At 44.8% G+C, this 17602-nt stretch overlaps 1 protein-coding gene across 6 annotated transcripts in view; it reads right to left on the reverse strand.

Moving 5' to 3' along the window:
• LOC111846736 (myocyte-specific enhancer factor 2A-like) overlaps nt 1-16437 on the reverse strand; it is an 87102-nt gene extending 70665 nt beyond the window's left edge. For 3 of the 6 annotated variants that reach the window (XM_023817250.2, XM_023817244.2, XM_023817251.2), the window contains exons 1-2: nt 16288-16428; nt 7681-7790 (exon numbers count right to left, since the gene is read on the reverse strand). The gene's annotated coding sequence lies outside the window, so the exon portion shown is untranslated. Of the gene's footprint in view, nt 1-6935; nt 7074-7680; nt 7791-16287 lie in introns of those variants that run through there. The other 3 variants (XM_023817248.2, XM_023817246.2, XM_023817249.2) reach the window with 3 other exon arrangements.
• Between the last annotated feature and the right edge of the window lie 1165 nt (nt 16438-17602).

Here is a 17602-nt window from a genome sequence, read left to right on the forward strand (position 1 = left end):
GCAGGAGGAATTCCTTGCTCACCGATCTCCAATGTGCTTGGTGAATAAAAATTGATTCTGAAAACAATAGAGATTCACATGTGGTACAGGAAGAACTGTGCACATCTGAACACTTACTGATGAGTCTGCCACCTGCTGGAAGGAAGTGGGTGTGGTTTGTGACATCACCGAGGAACCCGTAGGTGTCACGGTGGGAGTGAAATTTTCATAGCGGCGTGGTGGAAGCGCAGGCTGATAAGGCCGTAACGCTGACTGGCAGGCGGGGCGGTTGGCGGCTATGGGGCCGTCACGCTTTCGACTTAGAAGGTGGGCGCTTATCGTCTCCAGGTGCAAGTGTAGGCACTCAACAGCTGGGGTGCGTGCAAAGTCTCCCAGACAGTGCAGTGGGTATTTTTCAGGTAAATTACAGAATGACCTGGAAAATTTCCATTATGAAAGATGGGTTAAGAGAATAAGCACATCTCATTAAAATTCTTCATAAATTTACATGCGGCAAAAAAAAAAAGATTTCATTTAATGATGTTCTGAGAAGAAAAAATATTGTATTTATTGTAGCTGATGCATGCTTCCCTTCAGAGACACATTTTTAACATCTCTCTGAATTGTTGAGGCAAGGAATGCCTGCCTGCGATTGTAGGGGCGGAGGAGAGGGGGGGACGCTCAGGCAGAGTCGTGCGACGGGCGTGTCGGCAGCACGCAGCACCACTATCCTCTGGACCCACCAATAGGTTGATGGGTCAAGTCCCAGTGGCGGTCTGCAGTCAGACCTCAAGTGTCCAAAATACCATCAGCGAAAGTATCGGTTAGAAACACAAGCCTAAAACTTCAAGGTCTTTCCAGAGTGAAGCCATGCGACAAATTAACATTGAGAGAAAGAAGATTCCACAGAACATACTGCTAAATGTCAAACTGTTAAAATATTAGCTCATATGAAAGAGAACAAATATACTTCTTCACTTTGAAGTCGAGGTGACCTTCAGTAATTGCCTAACAGTGTGTTTAAACGTTTCCGCGGGTTCCTCCGGCCTACTAGACGGATACAACAAGACAAACGAGCAGAGCAGAGCAGGCTGAAGCCGAGTGCCCCCCTGACAGCCTCATCGCACCACTGACGGAGAGCTGCACCCGTCCCAGCCCGTATCTGCAGTCCTACAGGTTCTCGGCGCGCCACTGAAGTCAGGCGACCCTGCGCTCATGCAATATGAGCACGCCACATTTCTCCTCGCATTTTTATGAGACCACTTTAATACTTTCCCTTTCTCAAAAGCTTGACGAGCTGCTCATACTGAGTTGGGGGGGGGGGGGGGGATAGGGGGGGATAGGGGGGTGAGACCACCCCAGTTTAAATGTGATATTCTTCTGGTCACAGTCCTCGTGAGTTTCAGATAGCCGCATATCGGCTGTCCACGTCAAGCTGAGCCCTCCTCCAATACCCCCACCCCATGAATACACACAGCTCTCATTCCTCCTGATCACAGGTCCACTATTGTCTTTCTATATATCAATATACTGCCCCAGTAGACCCACACAGTGCTGTACAGCTATGTCTCCCGGCACCAGCAGAAACCACAGGAGAGAAAATAAGCCGCTATGCCCGTTTTTAGACTCTCCATGCTAGACCAAGAGGGCTGGACTCAATTCCTGTAGGGTCATGTGTCTGCTTGTTTTCATTACAACCTATTCCCCTGGCTTAATTGGTCTAATTAGTAGTTAATTGTCTGTACTATTTATACCGATGATATTCCCTGAAAATACAACACGATGTTTCCTAATTCATAAGAATACACATTGAAGGAGCAGTGGAGTTCAAACACAGTGTCTAAAGTTAGAAAGTTAGAGGTGACTAGCTAAGGTCAAAGGTCAGGAGGAAAACATGCAGGGGTGTGTTCAGTGTTCCCCAGTAGGGCCAGAGTACGAGGACCCTGGAGAGAGAGGCGGGTCCCCTACGACGGCTCACACAGCGCGGACAGCACAATCCACACCCAGCTGTTATTCTGGAAACACAGCAGTTCCGCATTAGAGTGAGAAAAAGAATTAAATGGAAAAATTAAACCCTGCGTTAAAGTAAGTGCCACCACTGGCAAACGTCCCACATAACAAGAAGCGAATACACAAAGCTTTCTGCTCAGCAGAGAGATACACTCATCACAGAGACACACTGCACAGAGACACACTGCACAGTGGGCTCCTCTCAACAGAGACGTACTTGGTACAAAGAAGTCTGCTCGGCACAGAGACAGGCTCGGCACAGAGGGGTCCACTGGGCCCAGAGACACACTTGGCACACTTGGTACTCAGAGACGTGCATGGCACAAGGCGGTCCACTCGGCACAGAGACGCACTCAGAACAGAGGGGTCCATTCTGCAGAGTCGTGCTCAGCACAGAAGGATTACCCTCAGCAGAGACATGCTCAGCTCTGCAGAGTCTGCACAGCACAGACAAATGCTTAACACAGACGTATTCGACCCAGAGGGGTCTGCTAGGCGCAGACACGCGCTCATTGCTGCTGTTCTCTCCAGATGGCCATCACACGCATCTCACAGCGTGACGCGGCCATGGGCACTCAGAAGACCCCAGACAATCAGAGGCCTACTTTCCCAATTCATGTTTCTCACATAAAACTAGGCTGAAATGAATCCAGGCAGATTAAACCTGTGTAAATGGATGCAGGAAGCAGCGCTTAACTGGCTCTGCGAACGACATCGCGTGTGACTTCCCCTCTCAGAGTGACAGCCCACCCCCCACTCAAGTACTCACCACCTCCTGGTTCTGCTATGGCATTCGGGGGGGTTTATTTACTTATCAGATACTTCTATGCCATACATGTTTTAAGAAAGTAGAATCAGACAGTCTCTGGACCAACTGGGGGTTAGGGTCTGGCTCAAAAGCCCAGCAGGGAAACCAGACTGCAGACCACTGGGTTTGAAGCGACGACCTTCCGCTCATAAGCACAGCGCCCTGACCCGCACAGCCAAGCACTGTCATCACCTATGTAACTAAATGTGAAGCTCGTTACCCTTCACAGCATCAGCAGTCTGGGCCCCGAAAGGAAGATGGCGGCAGTTCAGCCACCCTCCTCCCATCAGCCCTCCCTGAGAGGTGCTCCTGTGAGCTTCCGGCAAGTTCTGCTGTCTGGCTGCAAGTTATGCTGCGCACAGGTGCAGGGGTGGGGACCCCTCCCCCAAGCCACTCCACGGCAAGACCACACTAATGTTTGAGCCGACCTCAGGAGCCACACGCACAGAGAACAGCAGACATTCTCAGGGTGGTGGCAGTGGGGGGCGGGGGTGGGACTATCTGCTTTCATCATTAGTCACTCAAAAAGGCCCCACGTTTGGCCCCCTCTCTGTCCTGAGGTGACCACCTGTTTGATTGAACAATAACATCTTCTTTACATACTAAAAGCCATACATTTTTCAAATTAAGCGGCTACTAGATTGGAAGCCCCCCTCCCTGACAGAGATGTGTCTAACCACGTGTGAACTTCTGGTCCTGTTTCACCACACCAGCAAGCACAGGTGCAACAAACACTACCGCTCTGGTTAAAGGCATCTGCTGCGTAATTAATGCATGACTGCAGCACACTGCAGGCAGTGCACCCTACCCTGGACATCCACACGCTAGCCTAAGCTGTAGAGGTCATGCTCCCAAGCAACAGGGAGCTAGCTAACTATGCACAGTGCACTGTCAAAGACTCGCTTCCTGAAAAGCTGCAGGCTATGAGCAGACGGAGCATCAGGCAGACCGGCCCATTGACGGCAGCATCGCTGGCTCAACGCGCTCATGTTATACAGAACACAATTTCAAAGGGTCCCTCCTCACCCATCTGTTCTCTCTGAAGAGCCTCACAAAGCATCACAGCCATCATACACAGGAATGTCTGCATTCACCCGCTTATTTCTACGTCTTCTTTGTACTTCTGATATACCTGTATCTGTCTGTCACTCTGAAAGAATGAACGAATCAAGAAGCAGCGGTGGAATATTAGTGTCCTACTAACCCAGCAATAGAGCTTATCTAGGTAGTGGCTCTCAGGGCTAACAGGCTAAGCAGGTAGGCTAGATAGTGCAGGAAACATGGCTAGAAAAAGCTTAGTGACTGGACATGGGAAGGCCACATGTTAGCTCGTAGGATGTGGCTGCTTCCCCCACAAACCACTGAGAGTCTCTGTAAGTCACCCATGAGAGCCAGTATAGGCAATCTCTCTCTTTATAATTATAATCACAAACAGAATAATGATCATACTTATTGATAAACTGGAAGGCATACCAGTCCATGGTACGCTGGAAAGGGTGCGGCGCTGCAGATGAGGATCACCGTGCCTGCAATCGGAAGGCCGCCAGCTTGACTGCCATGGTCAGAGCGATGCCACTGCTGTGCCCTTCAGGAAAACCTTTAATGGCAATGGCTCCAGCAACTGGCACTGCACATCTCTTTGGATAAATGCACCTGCTAAATAAGTAACTGCAGGAGAATTCTGAACGACTGTAGATGCATGTGCCCGGTACAGTTAAGAAATACTTCTTGTATCAGACAAAGGTGACCAAGAGACATTGACCCAGACACCAACGACCCCGGAGAGGAACAGGAGCGGATTGGCCAATGGAGGAGGATTAGGAAGAGATCTGCATGGCTGCGAGGATGAGTCGGGTCTGAAGGGGAAACACCCCCCCAGAGAGGAACAGGAGCGGACTTGCCCACGGAGGAGGATTAGGAAGAGATCTGCATGGTTGCGGCGATGAGCCGGGTCTGAAGAGGAAAAACACCCCAGAGAGGAACAGGAGCGGACTTGCCCACGGAGGAGAATCAGAAAAAGACCTGAATGGGTACGGGAATGAGCCAGGTTTGAAGGGGAAACACCCTCCCGGAGAGGAACAGGAGCGGACTGGCCCATGGAGGAGGATCAGGAAGAGACCTGCATGGCTGCGGGAATGAGCCGGGTCTGAAGGGGAAACCCCCTGGAGAGGAAATGGATACCTGGAAGGCTTAGCTCTCCTTACACCTTTATCACTTTCCTTCACACAGATCAAAGCACGGATCATTCAATTAAGGCAAGGATTTTAATCCTCATTCCGTCCAAATAAGAACAGGGCAGGAAAGTGGTTGAGTACACGTTCTGGAAATTACATCACTGAGCAAAGGTTTTGATCAATACCGTTTCAGTGAGTAGCCAAGTATTGAAACTCTCACCTGGATAAGTGGATGAGGAAGGTCAGGAAAGGCATAAAGACACGAGTCTCTCGGCTCTGAAATCAACTAAAAACATCTTGCTTGGCACTGGATTCAGAAAGTACCTAGACTTTATGCAGAGAAGGGGTCAAAAAGCATGGAGAAGGGCATATAGTAAGAACCCCCTCAGCCAGAGATCAAACAAAGGAAACAAGACAGAAGGACGTGATCCCACAGGCCGTGTCCCGCCTCCTCACACATCCCAGAAAGCACGCTGGTCCAGCACAAAACAGGCCAAGAGGAGCATTCAGCCAGCAACACTACGTGCGCGTTGAGATTTCTCTGAGCGAACCCTGTGAATCATTTTTCCTTCTCCTGCTAAATGCCGTGCATGGCTAATCGCTGACAGAAAAAGCCTCTTGTTCTAGTGCTTTGCGTGTGTTACTGAAATTGTACAGTCCTGCCCTGAAGCCTATATCTGCACAGTTTCTACAAAAACACTACAAAATTAGGAACGGCCATGAAATCCAAATCGAGGCAGGTTTGCAGATACTGAGATACCCGCGTATGCCTTCTTAAAGCAGATGACAGTATCCAAATAAGACAGATGGTCACTCATCAGCAATAAGCAGAAGATTTTCCTAGCAATGAAGAAGAACAAAAATAAATTCAGCTGTCTTGTGTTTGGCATGATAATGTCTAAGACATTCACATTTACCTAAAATATCGCGTGTCATATGCTATTTAACCAGCATTATTTTCATCACACACCCATTTAACGACGGTGCAAAAATACGTATATAAAGATGTGGTTTATTAAGCATTGCTGCGGTAACTTTTCCCAAAACCAAAAACAAAAAACGTTGTGCTAAATATTTATAAGACGACGCGTGGTTCAGTCACTGGAGCCAAGACTGGGCCTAGATCCACACCTCTCTGGTTTGGAAGCCATGGCAGCAATCTAACAGCGTGTTTTATAAAGTTAATCTGTGCAGCTTCAAACTTCACAGACGGTTTTGTTTGGCAAGCTTGAGAGAAACCTATTTACGGCCGACACAGGCTGTTCTGTGTGGCTACAGGAAAGCAGGATGAGGAGCTAATATTTAGAAACACGTTTTTATTTGATTTCTCTATTTATCTTGTGTGTTTCTCGAATCCCGGGGAACCTATTTAGCATCAAAGGTGCGGCCGCGCACGCCCAGTGGTACCAGTGGAGGCAGCCAGGGGTTTCTGGTTTTAAATCCATCCCGGAGCTGGCTGCTGGACAGCCCCACAGGGACCCTAGACATTCCCTTCTGGGGGGCTGTTCCAAAAGCCAAACGTAAAGGAAGCAAAGCTGATTAATGCGACGACTGTGTGCACGCAGTTCCTACTTTCCCCGCCATCAATTTCAGTACAGCTTTGTTTTTACATAGTGCCCATCCCAACATGGCCGCTCGGCAAGCGCTTAGCCAACACTTTTTTTTCCCAGCACATCTGATACAAACATATGAAAAGCAGCATTGCAGACCCATGTAACGGTAATTTTCAAATTAAAAAAATCAAGTCTGAGTGAAAACTGCATGACAAACCCCCCCCGGAAATACTGATTCCTGGCGCATTTAAAACTGAGTCGGGCACCAGCTTGTGGTCAGCCTGTCCGACGGGCAGAGTCACAGGCATCCGTGGAGAGGACCAGAGGGTGTCACATTCTACATACCGCCGCCACCGCTGTTGCCGCTGGGGGGCGGCTGACTGGACACCACCGGGAGAGTACGCCACTTACCGAGTTGTGCGTGTGTGTTCTTCAGAGCAGGCCTCAGATATCTGGAGCTGTACTGTTATGTGCGTCTCACACTGCACCCGCACGCCAGCCTACAGTGTCCCTAATGAACATCAATCTCAAGCCGCAGGGAGAACTTAGCAAGAAAACAAAAAAAGAAACCTTTTAAAATACTGTGCCGGTTCGGTGCCCAAACCCAAGCTCCTATTTCCAGGACCCGGGTTAATTTTATTCCCGTGTCTCCCACCAACCAAAATAGCAGGCGTATTTCCATGGATATGATGCAGACACTGCCTGTCCGCTAAACGAAGCCTTCGCAGTGAACCTTTGCCACAGAAACCTTCTGGAAGACGCACATTAAAAACTTCATAAGCATTAATGACTGCACTGCGCTCTCAGCTATTTCAAATCCCTTATTACAAGACGTGTAGCACGGGGCTGACAAAACAAGCTGCGATGAGACCACGGTGCACCGCACACTGTGGCAATCCAATTTGCCTAATAGATTCCCATTTCCCATTCCATTTCAGGGAAGAGAAGAGTAGAGAAAGAGAGGATAAAAGAGGAACATGAGCTTTTCATCAGAAGCACTTTCTCAACTCCAGTCAACAACATGGCCCAAAAGACAAAATGTGTTTTCACACTGAATTAAGAGCAAGGAGAGCATCAAACAGCACAAAACAGTGGCTATCCATGACCCCAAGGAACTTCGGTGTCACTACTGAGGCTTTCAGAAGGACGAACTCACCCAGCAATCAGAGCAGCGATCCCCTCTTTGCTGGAGAAGCTCTATCCAGCCCTTCCTACTGTCCTTCGGTCTTCAGAAGCTCCTTCTTGTCTTTGGCTTCCTGTTTCCTGCTAATGTTGGAGAGAGAAACAGAGAGGGAGGGAGAAGGAGAGAGAGAGAGGGAGAGAGGGGGAAGCTTCAGAGTCAGTGATTCAATGGCACAGCGTAAACAGCAGCTCTCTGCGCTGACAGCCCGTGTTAGCGGCCGCTCAGCCTCGCCCACACAGCCCCCACCGCCGCCCACCCCACGGGCTGCAATCAGGCAGCACTATTCCTGAGCGTAGTGCAAGATAACCCCCTGTAACGCCCCCAAGCCAAGACCTCCCGAGCTATATCTGATGCAGTTAATTAGTGATAAACTAGTTCCCATCTTAATTAAGATGACTAAGATTACTGTTGTGTAAAGATATTAAGGATAATATACATACGAACACCTGGACCATAAATTTTCAGAACCAAGCAAACGACTGTCAATGAGTGAGGCAATACAGTTTTTAGTAGATAAATGCAATCATTCTTTGCCATAGAGTAAAGCCAAAATGCGGGACGACATCTGCTCAAAGCAGCCAGATCGCCCTACGGCTCCTCAGTGGACCCAGAAACGCACGATGGCTTCCTGTATCCTGTACATGAGAGTCAAACAGATCCCAGGCCTTTGGTGCCAAGCAACGAAGTCCATCACACTGTACGAGCAGCGTGCGACTTGATGAATGTCGAGCGGAAGCACTCTGCTCAGCTGCGCTAGCAGTTAGCATCAGCCTGCGGGACTGTAATGTGATGCAATTGAGTAGAAAAATTCACTTGGTGGAGACCAGAAATAGACCGTCAATTGAAACACACACAGGGCTGCCTGTTTGCCCGCAAGCTGCAGCCCAGAAGAGGAGAGGAGAAAGAGGCTCAGAAAAACACCTCACATTGGTAAACGCTCATTCAATCTGCACCTCCTTCCTTGCTGCGCTGGTTCCCAGATTGGCGTCGCTCCACGGACACTAAGCCCTGAACACCTTTGCCCTTTGAATCACTCTCAAAACACAACTGTAACTCAGCACAATCATGGGCATTAGCTGAGAAAACCATGCTATGCTGTTTCAGTGACAGTGTGGGAACAGTTAAAACAGGTTTACAGTAAGTGTTAAAAGAGGACAAAAAAATGGGTTGAAGCAAGATACAGCAAGAGCAGCATTGAGGCAGAGTGAGGCTGTGCCAAAAAAATACTGTTTGGTTACGCAATGAAATTATCAACAGGCCTGTCTGATTTCTCCCCTTAACATTTGAGATCTCCTCTCGTCTCGTGCACTTTTCCAGTTCTGAGTCATAACATTTGGGCTGAATGATGCACCTCCCTGTCATTTCCAGCGGGGCTTGCTCCACAGGCAATGTAAGCAGGTCTTAGCTTATGGTCGCTAACGCTACCAGGCCTGGAGGGCGAACAGGTTGTCACATAAAGGGTGCTGATGCCCCCTGAGAAGAAGTAAAACCATTAAGCAAAGAAAGCAAGACATTTTGTGCCCTTATTCTCACGCACCATTACATTTCCAGAGAACAAATCATGAACCACAGAGATTCTGTTTTGCTACAAATCACCTTAGAGACAGTGCTGGGAACTCCTTTCATTATAAATATGCTGTTCTGTTTAAGAAATATATCGAGGAAAGCAGAAGCATTTCAGCTAATGATCCTTTGTTTACGTGATCCTTCTCTCAGTGAGTTAATTCAGACAATAAAGCCAAGTACCCCATTCATATCCCCACAAGATTCTCTGAGCCCATCATTGCAAGCCCACAACCTACAAAATTCCTTCCCTGCATCCATGTGATCCCACAGAAACATGCCGGGACAGAGGATGAGCCAGCAGGAAGGTAAATAGGCCAGCAAGACACTTTCAGACTTTCAAGCATGATGTCTCTTCATTAACAAACCTGGGAATTTAATTTATAATTGCTAGAGGACTGGTTGTTAAAGTGTAGAAAGACGCATGTGCCTATGAACCAGCACACACTGGAAGCCTAATGGCAATACGAGCTAACGTATACACATAAAGTCTCCATTTTTTTGAAGACTCCATTCCATCACTGATGTGTTTTTGATGCTCAGGGTGATGATTTGTGGTTCTGCTAACCAGTGTCTAGACCATCCATTAGTCACCTTCTTTATCAGATGTAATTTAACTTTCATTTGTCAATTTCTGCCAATATCTTACTTATTTATATTTACAAACTGCAGGTCAATTGCTCAAGAAATGGGAGAAGAAAAACAACAAATTCTTTTTCACAGCAGGATTATAATTGTCTTTGCAAAAGTGTGATTGAGCACATTCCTCTACTGAAATCGAGACCATTTTATAACTGATATTTACAAATATTTTAATTCTTAATTATGCCCATAATTCTAAGTTTCAATTATAAGTTCAAAGGAGAGACTACTTTTACATAAATTTTTCCCAGAGGGAATCCAAAAACTTTGCTAAAAACAAACAGGAAAAAAAAAACTAAAAATGAATCGCTGGTGCATGTTGAGCGACATTCAATCCATGGCACTAAGCTTAAACGATTTTTTCTGAGGATTTATTATTTTACACGTCAAAATGTCTGGATGCAGCCACACAGCTATAGTAGATAGTTTACAATTGATAAATGCTCACAATGTTGGACAAGCACTTCTCTCATGCTGTGCCCTGTTCAAGGCAGCGGTGCAACGGGGCCCAAATCCTACGGTGAAGCACATGAGAAATGTTGGTACAGTAGTAGAGTGCAGCATCAAGCTTTCTTGATTTATGCAGAAAGAACATAAAGTACTAACCAAAGAGATCGGAGTATTTCCAAACCAAAAGTGAAACAATCATACAAAGGAAAACAAGTTCTGGTCCCATCATCCTACATTGTGATTATGGATTAATCACAAGTGCCGATAAATATTACTGATATCTGTAGAAAGAGAGGGTGGGGGTAGACGTGACCTCACTGTTGATTCTCTTGAGACCTGCTTTTCCGTAAATGATCAAAAACACTCTGCTGTCTAGTAACAAGAACTTTCATTTTTAATGGGAGTCTACTGGGGAAAACATCAGTCATACTGCACAGGTGTCACCAGTTGTCTTTCAGTTGTTTTTTTCCTTTTTCTTTAATTACATGCACACCACCTACAAGCAGGAAAATTCTCATTTGGCTGGTGGGAGACTTTTAGGCCCAGTCTGGTCGCTAATGCATCCTGACACCTCTGTGAAAACAACGGCACGCTAACAGACTGGCTCGGCACGTGTCCGCTTGCTATCCCCATGGATGCAGGGTGGTAAACAAGCACCAGCCATCAGCGCATCAAAATTACCAGAAGCCACTGTGCACTTTCAGCTCCTAACCTTCAGTCAGCTGTAGTGATGATACGCACCTCATCACTGACTGGAAGTGTGGATAAACCTACACTAACGGCAATCACCTGCAACGCCTTCCATTACATGTAAATATAACATTTCATACTATGACTGTAACAAGATTTCTTGTGGTGAATTTTTCTTCATTTTTACAGATGTGAATTTCTCTTTGCTAATATAATGATAAAACACACGTACTCCATATTCATTCTTAACTTTAAAAAACCCCGTCAAACCACCCACGATGCAATCAGAGCAGAGTGCATCCAAAGCTCTGTCAGGTGAGTCCGATGGCTGTCTTCCTCTCCCCCTTCATGCTGTATGGCCCTGTCTACTGGGTGCCATGGCTGAGGGGGGGGATGGGGGGCTGTGTGTGTGGCATTTTACTCAGTTTTATGGAAGAATCAATGACTTGACTGTCTGTCATGTAGGACACAGATATATGAGTGTATATTGGGGGTTGCACATATTTAATGAAACACCATTATAATGTACTAAAATCTAACTACATTGTTTAAAATGTACGCAAAAAGCAATTAGATAAAGGGATAGTTCTGCACTGTCTGATTGTGTTCGTCATGCCCACACGGCCCATTTAGTACCACGCACACCTGGCACACGATACTTCGGGCACATTACACAGCCAGGGTGTGCTAAAAGGGCTCAGAAGATGGAATTAATTATTTAAACAGAATAAGAAACAGCTATGGAATGGTATCGTTTTATATAAAACCTAAATAGCAGACATGGTTGCGAGCTTCAGTCACACTCAAATGCATGAACGCTTATTACTAAATCAGAAGCAAATGGCAGAGGCAGAGCGCGGCCGGCACAGGCAGAGCGCGGCCGGCACAGGCAGAGCGCGGCCGGCACAGGCAGAGCGCGGCCGGCACAGGCAGAGCGCGGCCGGCACAGGCAGCGCAGCCTGCCATATAATACACTCAAAAGAGCACATTCACATGAAAATTATACGCTTAAAAGGTGTGCGTCACACAGCAGTATGGGATCTAAACAAACATTCATTTCCGACAATGTTTTTCTTTATTTTTACATCATTTCATAAGGCTTTTGGACTTTCGGGCTGGGAACTAAGGTTTGACAACTGGCAACCATTAAAAAATCTTCCTAAAATCAGGCAAAAAAACCCACCAATAATATTTAAAACACAGCATAATAAGATAAAACTTTGTACCTTAAATAAAGAACTCAATTACCCAATAAACATCTACACTATTTCAGTAAACACATTTTCAAGGAGTATATCATTTACCTACAAACTCCTATTAAAAGTTATTACCTAATACTTTAATTTTCATCAGGAGTTTGTTTTTGTAATGAAAGAGAATTTCCCCACAGGGATTAATAAAGTGATTTTGATTCTGATTCTAATACACAGAAGTGAGCCAAGAGTTATACACAAAACAACAAAGTGACTTTGTATCTAAAAAATGTTAGATTTATTTGGGGCATAAAATCAGTTTTAACAAAGACAGAATGACCAATTATACATTTCAAGGATTTCACATGAAACTGAAGACAATGGCTGCTAGTTCTAATGGACATCAGTGACAAGTTTCAGTTTTCCATAATAAGGGTGAAGGCTAAGCCTTTCTCCTGTGGTCTTTATGACGACTCAGTGCAGTGTGCCTTGTCACCAGCAAGACCGCTAAGTAAACATAACAGGACACAACCAGCGGAAGGCTAAGCCCGTGCCCTGTGAGTACAGCGAACTGTATTACAAGATGACTACAAAGATCAGTGCTTCAGACTTTCTGCAACGCTTACGCTTATCACAATAAATTTTCACCGCAGACAATCTTTCTCTACGGGAAAATAATACTTTAGTTCAAACAAGTCTGTAGAGATTTCGACACCTAAACATCTCATCAGTATAGCAACTATGTTATCAGATTATATCATGTGGCAAAAGCCATTAACAATATCACACTAATCACTGTTTCAACTGTATTTTTCAGAATCATTTTTGCACTTTTAATTTTTAATCTATTCACATGCTTTTATTATATTACACAGTTATAAAATAAATATAAGAATTAATCAGAATCAGAAAAAACCTTATTCATCCTGGACAGAAATTACTTTGATTACTGACAGACCAAGATACCAGTGAAATGATGAACGCTAGATGACAAAATGAAAAAAGTAACATATCAAACAAAAATGAAGTATATAAAATTAAATATGAAATATAGAATCGATGTCAAATAAACTACAATATAAACTTTGAGAAAAAATACGCGATCTGTTTTCTATAAAATAGTATATATACACCTATGTTACTAGTCTGCAATGTAACTAGTTCACTGTGAAAGATAAATTAGCTAAAATGCTTTACAGCGAAAGTGCTTAATAAGGAGCATTTTCTACTCACAGCAGTCGCTCACAGGGCCAGTATTTTATGTGATATTTTATGTATGTATTTCACATTCAAAATTAAATTAAACCAATCACGATGTAGTGTGTATAAAGCATGTATTAATAATGCCTACATGTTTTTATCATGTGTTACATTTGTAAACATCTTAAGCGTTTTCATAGAAATGTATTCAATGTATTTTATTGGTGAAAAAGTGTTTCAAAAACAGGCAAAAACAAAAAACAAAGCTACAGTGTGACTGAATGGAGAGGATGCATTCTTTACAAATAGACAGTGGAGAGCTACTTCATTCAGTACAGTGAGGTGGTGCCAGAATCACATTCTTAACAGGTTCAACTAATCTACAAAACTTCAAAACCACGGGTTTTAAAATAAAGTGTCTCAAAAATCAGGGATTTTAAGAGGACTTTTTAAAAATCTTCTTGAAAAACCACAGCAAATTACATCGAGCAGAAATGGATCTGAACTGAACTAAAACCAGACACAGCTGTCCTTATTGTGCCTTCCAGTTATACGTTTATGTCTATTCCTTGTGCAAGCCTGAAAGAGCATCCGGGAAAAATAGTCTTATTACTACTGCCTGGGAATGAAACTTTCACCATGTTTACTTCCAAAGGGGTAAAAAAGCAAAACAGCCATTAGAATCACAGGCCATCCATTAACAACAGTGTCCACAAACAGTCTCCTTATAAATCCATGAAGACCTTTTCCTTCATTTCCAAACACAGTACAGTCGTTTACACTCGAGCCTTTACAATCCATGTCTGAGACCTGAGTCGATTCAAGCTGATCCATTATACTAAACTCGGGAGAACAGGGTAACTCAAAATAATTTTGGCAAGAGGCTACATTAATTTCGCCCGATTCGCAGGCACACCAAGGTCAGGCGGAGACAGAGAACACACAGAACAAGGTGCCCAGACAAGGGGTCTACACCTTTAATGGAGAGACATTATAAATATATTCATGCCATCAGTTAAAAAAAAAAAAAAAAACAGTGGAGAGTGAGAATTCCGCGAAGGACCCCGCGGCAGCCAGCGCTGTTTCAGCACGTGCCACCCTGGCAGCCTCGGGGGCTCGGGGGGAACCCAGAGCGGCAGTGCGGTTAAGGCACAGCGATGAGCAGCGTCCATTACGAAGCGGGCAGGACTCCCCTGCTAGTGGGTGACGAACATTTATCCAGATCCTCTCTACATTGCAGCTGTTTTTATACATTTGTTAAAACTAATGCATATCTGAAGTGGATTTAAAACTATTCAAAAAGCAGATCAGGACTAAACATTGGCTTATATAAACAAAAACGAGCACTAAAAATGGCGACGTTTCATAAGTGTTCGGGAAATACAGGTGCCCAGTATTATCCTACAATCCAGTGATAATCTCCTAAACTGACTTAAGTCAATTCAGAACCGAATAGACATCCTTAAGAACGACGGTACGCAGATGCAACTTTTGCATGAAACAAAACAAAATAACCAGTAAATAAAGACTTTACTGGGGAAATCGGACACAACTCTTTTCCAAAGAAATTAAAACAGCAGAGATCGGAAAACAGAGTCCGTGTATAACTTTGCAAAGCGCCTAAGGATGACAGTACGATGGATACGCTGGCGTCAATCCGCCGGTACAGTACAGGCAGCAGCCTAACACTACATTAAGCACGAATGCAGTTTGGAGGTAAGATCCGAGAAAACAGTTATCCTTATAAACTTGTGATGTGCCGCTTTTGGGTTTTTAGGTTTATACATATATGTCCATAAATAGGGAATCACACTAATGCAGTCGTTCAAACCTAACGGTGATTAACGTCAGATGTTACAACGACATTTAAAACATAAATGCAAGTTATTCTGAACAATCAATAAGTGGATGATCACAATTCATAAGAGATTAGAAAAAGGGCATTGACGTCGTAGAACAGGGGCCGCGGCGGCGCGAGATGGCGCATCAGAAAGGAGCACTTATTTCCGACACCGCGGCATATAAAGTCAGCGGCCAGCCGCACCCTGGCCACCCCTGAGCTCTCCACCGTGATGACAGACAATCACTGCACATCTGCTCTCTACCGCCTGGACTTTGTGTCCAGTTGGACTGAACTTAGAGCAAGGCGCTCTTCCGGAACTACACGGACTACAAATCATACAGCTAAGTTGAGGCGTCTTGTCAAGCAACGAAAATGTTGTACAAATTGGAAGTTATCCGAAAATACACTTAAAATCACCAATACAGCCATATCACTTGTACCCTGCTTATGTGTAACGTAAGAATAAGTTACAGCAATTAATGTCGTACATCTTGAACGGGGCGCTGTCAAACAGCACTACCCCTTCCCTCGCTGCCTCACCATAATCATATAATATCCGTCAGATTTTACCATTTTTTTTCCGAAGCCCTAACTGCGTATCTTGCCTGTGCCGAAGCATTTGCTCGGTCATAATACTTTAGCGAATCATTTAAACAAAAAAAACAATCGGTACGTACGAGCGGCGCTACAAACAAGTGTAGGAAAACTCCCAGATCAAACAGTTACAGCAAGTAAACAGAAAAAAGCATGCTCCGCCAGATGACATTTTTACATGGCTGCTGAGAGCAGACGATTCGTACAGTATGGCAGAGTTTAAATACTTGCTCCAAGCACGAAGATACATTATCCGGCACATTAATGTATCCCCCTAATTAATGTAATATGCCAGATTTTTGCTCAGTCTTCACGATCTCTCGCGCTTTTACTTCGCGTGCCTCTCTCTCCCCCTCATACTCAATGAGGTCTCTGTGTAACGCTCGTACTATTTTAACTACTCACCCCTTTCTCCCCAGTGCCTCGCTGGATATAGATACTCTGTATCAATGACTCCTATGGATACAGTGTGACATGAGCACACACTTACTCCTGCCGATACCGCGCGTCTATTTTTAGGGAGCTGACAAACTCACAAGAGCAAACCTGTCCTCGCGCCAGACTCCACCCCCTTGTTGGACGTCGTGGCCTTAGGTCCCGCCCCCATTAGACGTGGTTAGACACGCTCCGTCTCCTCGTTAGACGTTAGGCGCAGTCATGGAGGCTCCACCCCTTCGTCGAACAGATAAGTTCGGCCTCACCCCGGCCTCGCTAAGAGATCCGAAACTTAGGGCGCAACTTCAAAGCTAGCTGTCAGCTTGCATTCCTGACATGTGTTTCAAAGATGCGTTTGCCCGCTGTCTTGGCGAAAGCTTTAAGTACCCCCCCACACACACTCCTTCTCAAATAAGAAATATTAAGGAACTTTCTAGTTAAACAGCTTGTGCAGTGCTGTGTGACGCCAGTGATATTAAATAAGAGTCTGCAGGGAAAGAGGCGTTTGCAACAAGCAACACAAATGATGAAATGTGACTATTAAAATACTCTTCCCCAGCGTTCAAATCCGTATTCACTATGTGGAAGGAAACGATCTTTTATTAATAAAACGATTCGCGCATTCAAATGTGTTACTTTTAGTTTAATATATGATTTTGTTGTTGTTATTGTTGTTCACGCTTACTCCATAGAAACCATGGACGTCATTCACTGGGACTACAGCATCAATAGGGCCGTCGGTTTTAGAGAAACGTTTGGCAGAACCAATGAAAATGCTCCGAGGGTTGATTCTGACCAATGGGTTTATGAAAGGCGGTCCGCCCAGCAACGCGCATGGGGTGTTGTCACGTGTAGTTGCAGGATCCGGCGGAGAGGTGTGGTACTTAGGGAGGATTGTTTGGCCCGGACTTAAAGACGCCTCATGTTTAATAAAAAAAACTTAAAAAAAATTTGTTTCGCGATACCGCACCGATGTATCACCTGCTCAAATGTACATGAACGAATAGCGTGCTGTATAATATAACTGTGCACATAACCCCGAAAGTGCTATAGTTTTACTGAAAGTTGTTTACGTTTTAGGAATTGATTATTTTCTGTTTTCACAGTCATGTGAAGTTCATTTGGAATCACCGAAACAGTCCATCTTAACATGAGAAATTGTCTTATAGACGTTTCAGGTATTAGATGTAACTTTGTCAATTGACTAATTTTATTTCCGTACCATTGTACAACTCTTAAATGAAAAAAGTTATATCTTGTTTATAATTGTCTAATGATTTACAAA

The sequence above is a fragment of the Paramormyrops kingsleyae genome, chromosome 13, assembly GCF_048594095.1.
Source record: "Paramormyrops kingsleyae isolate MSU_618 chromosome 13, PKINGS_0.4, whole genome shotgun sequence".
Lineage (NCBI taxonomy): Eukaryota > Metazoa > Chordata > Actinopteri > Osteoglossiformes > Mormyridae > Paramormyrops > Paramormyrops kingsleyae.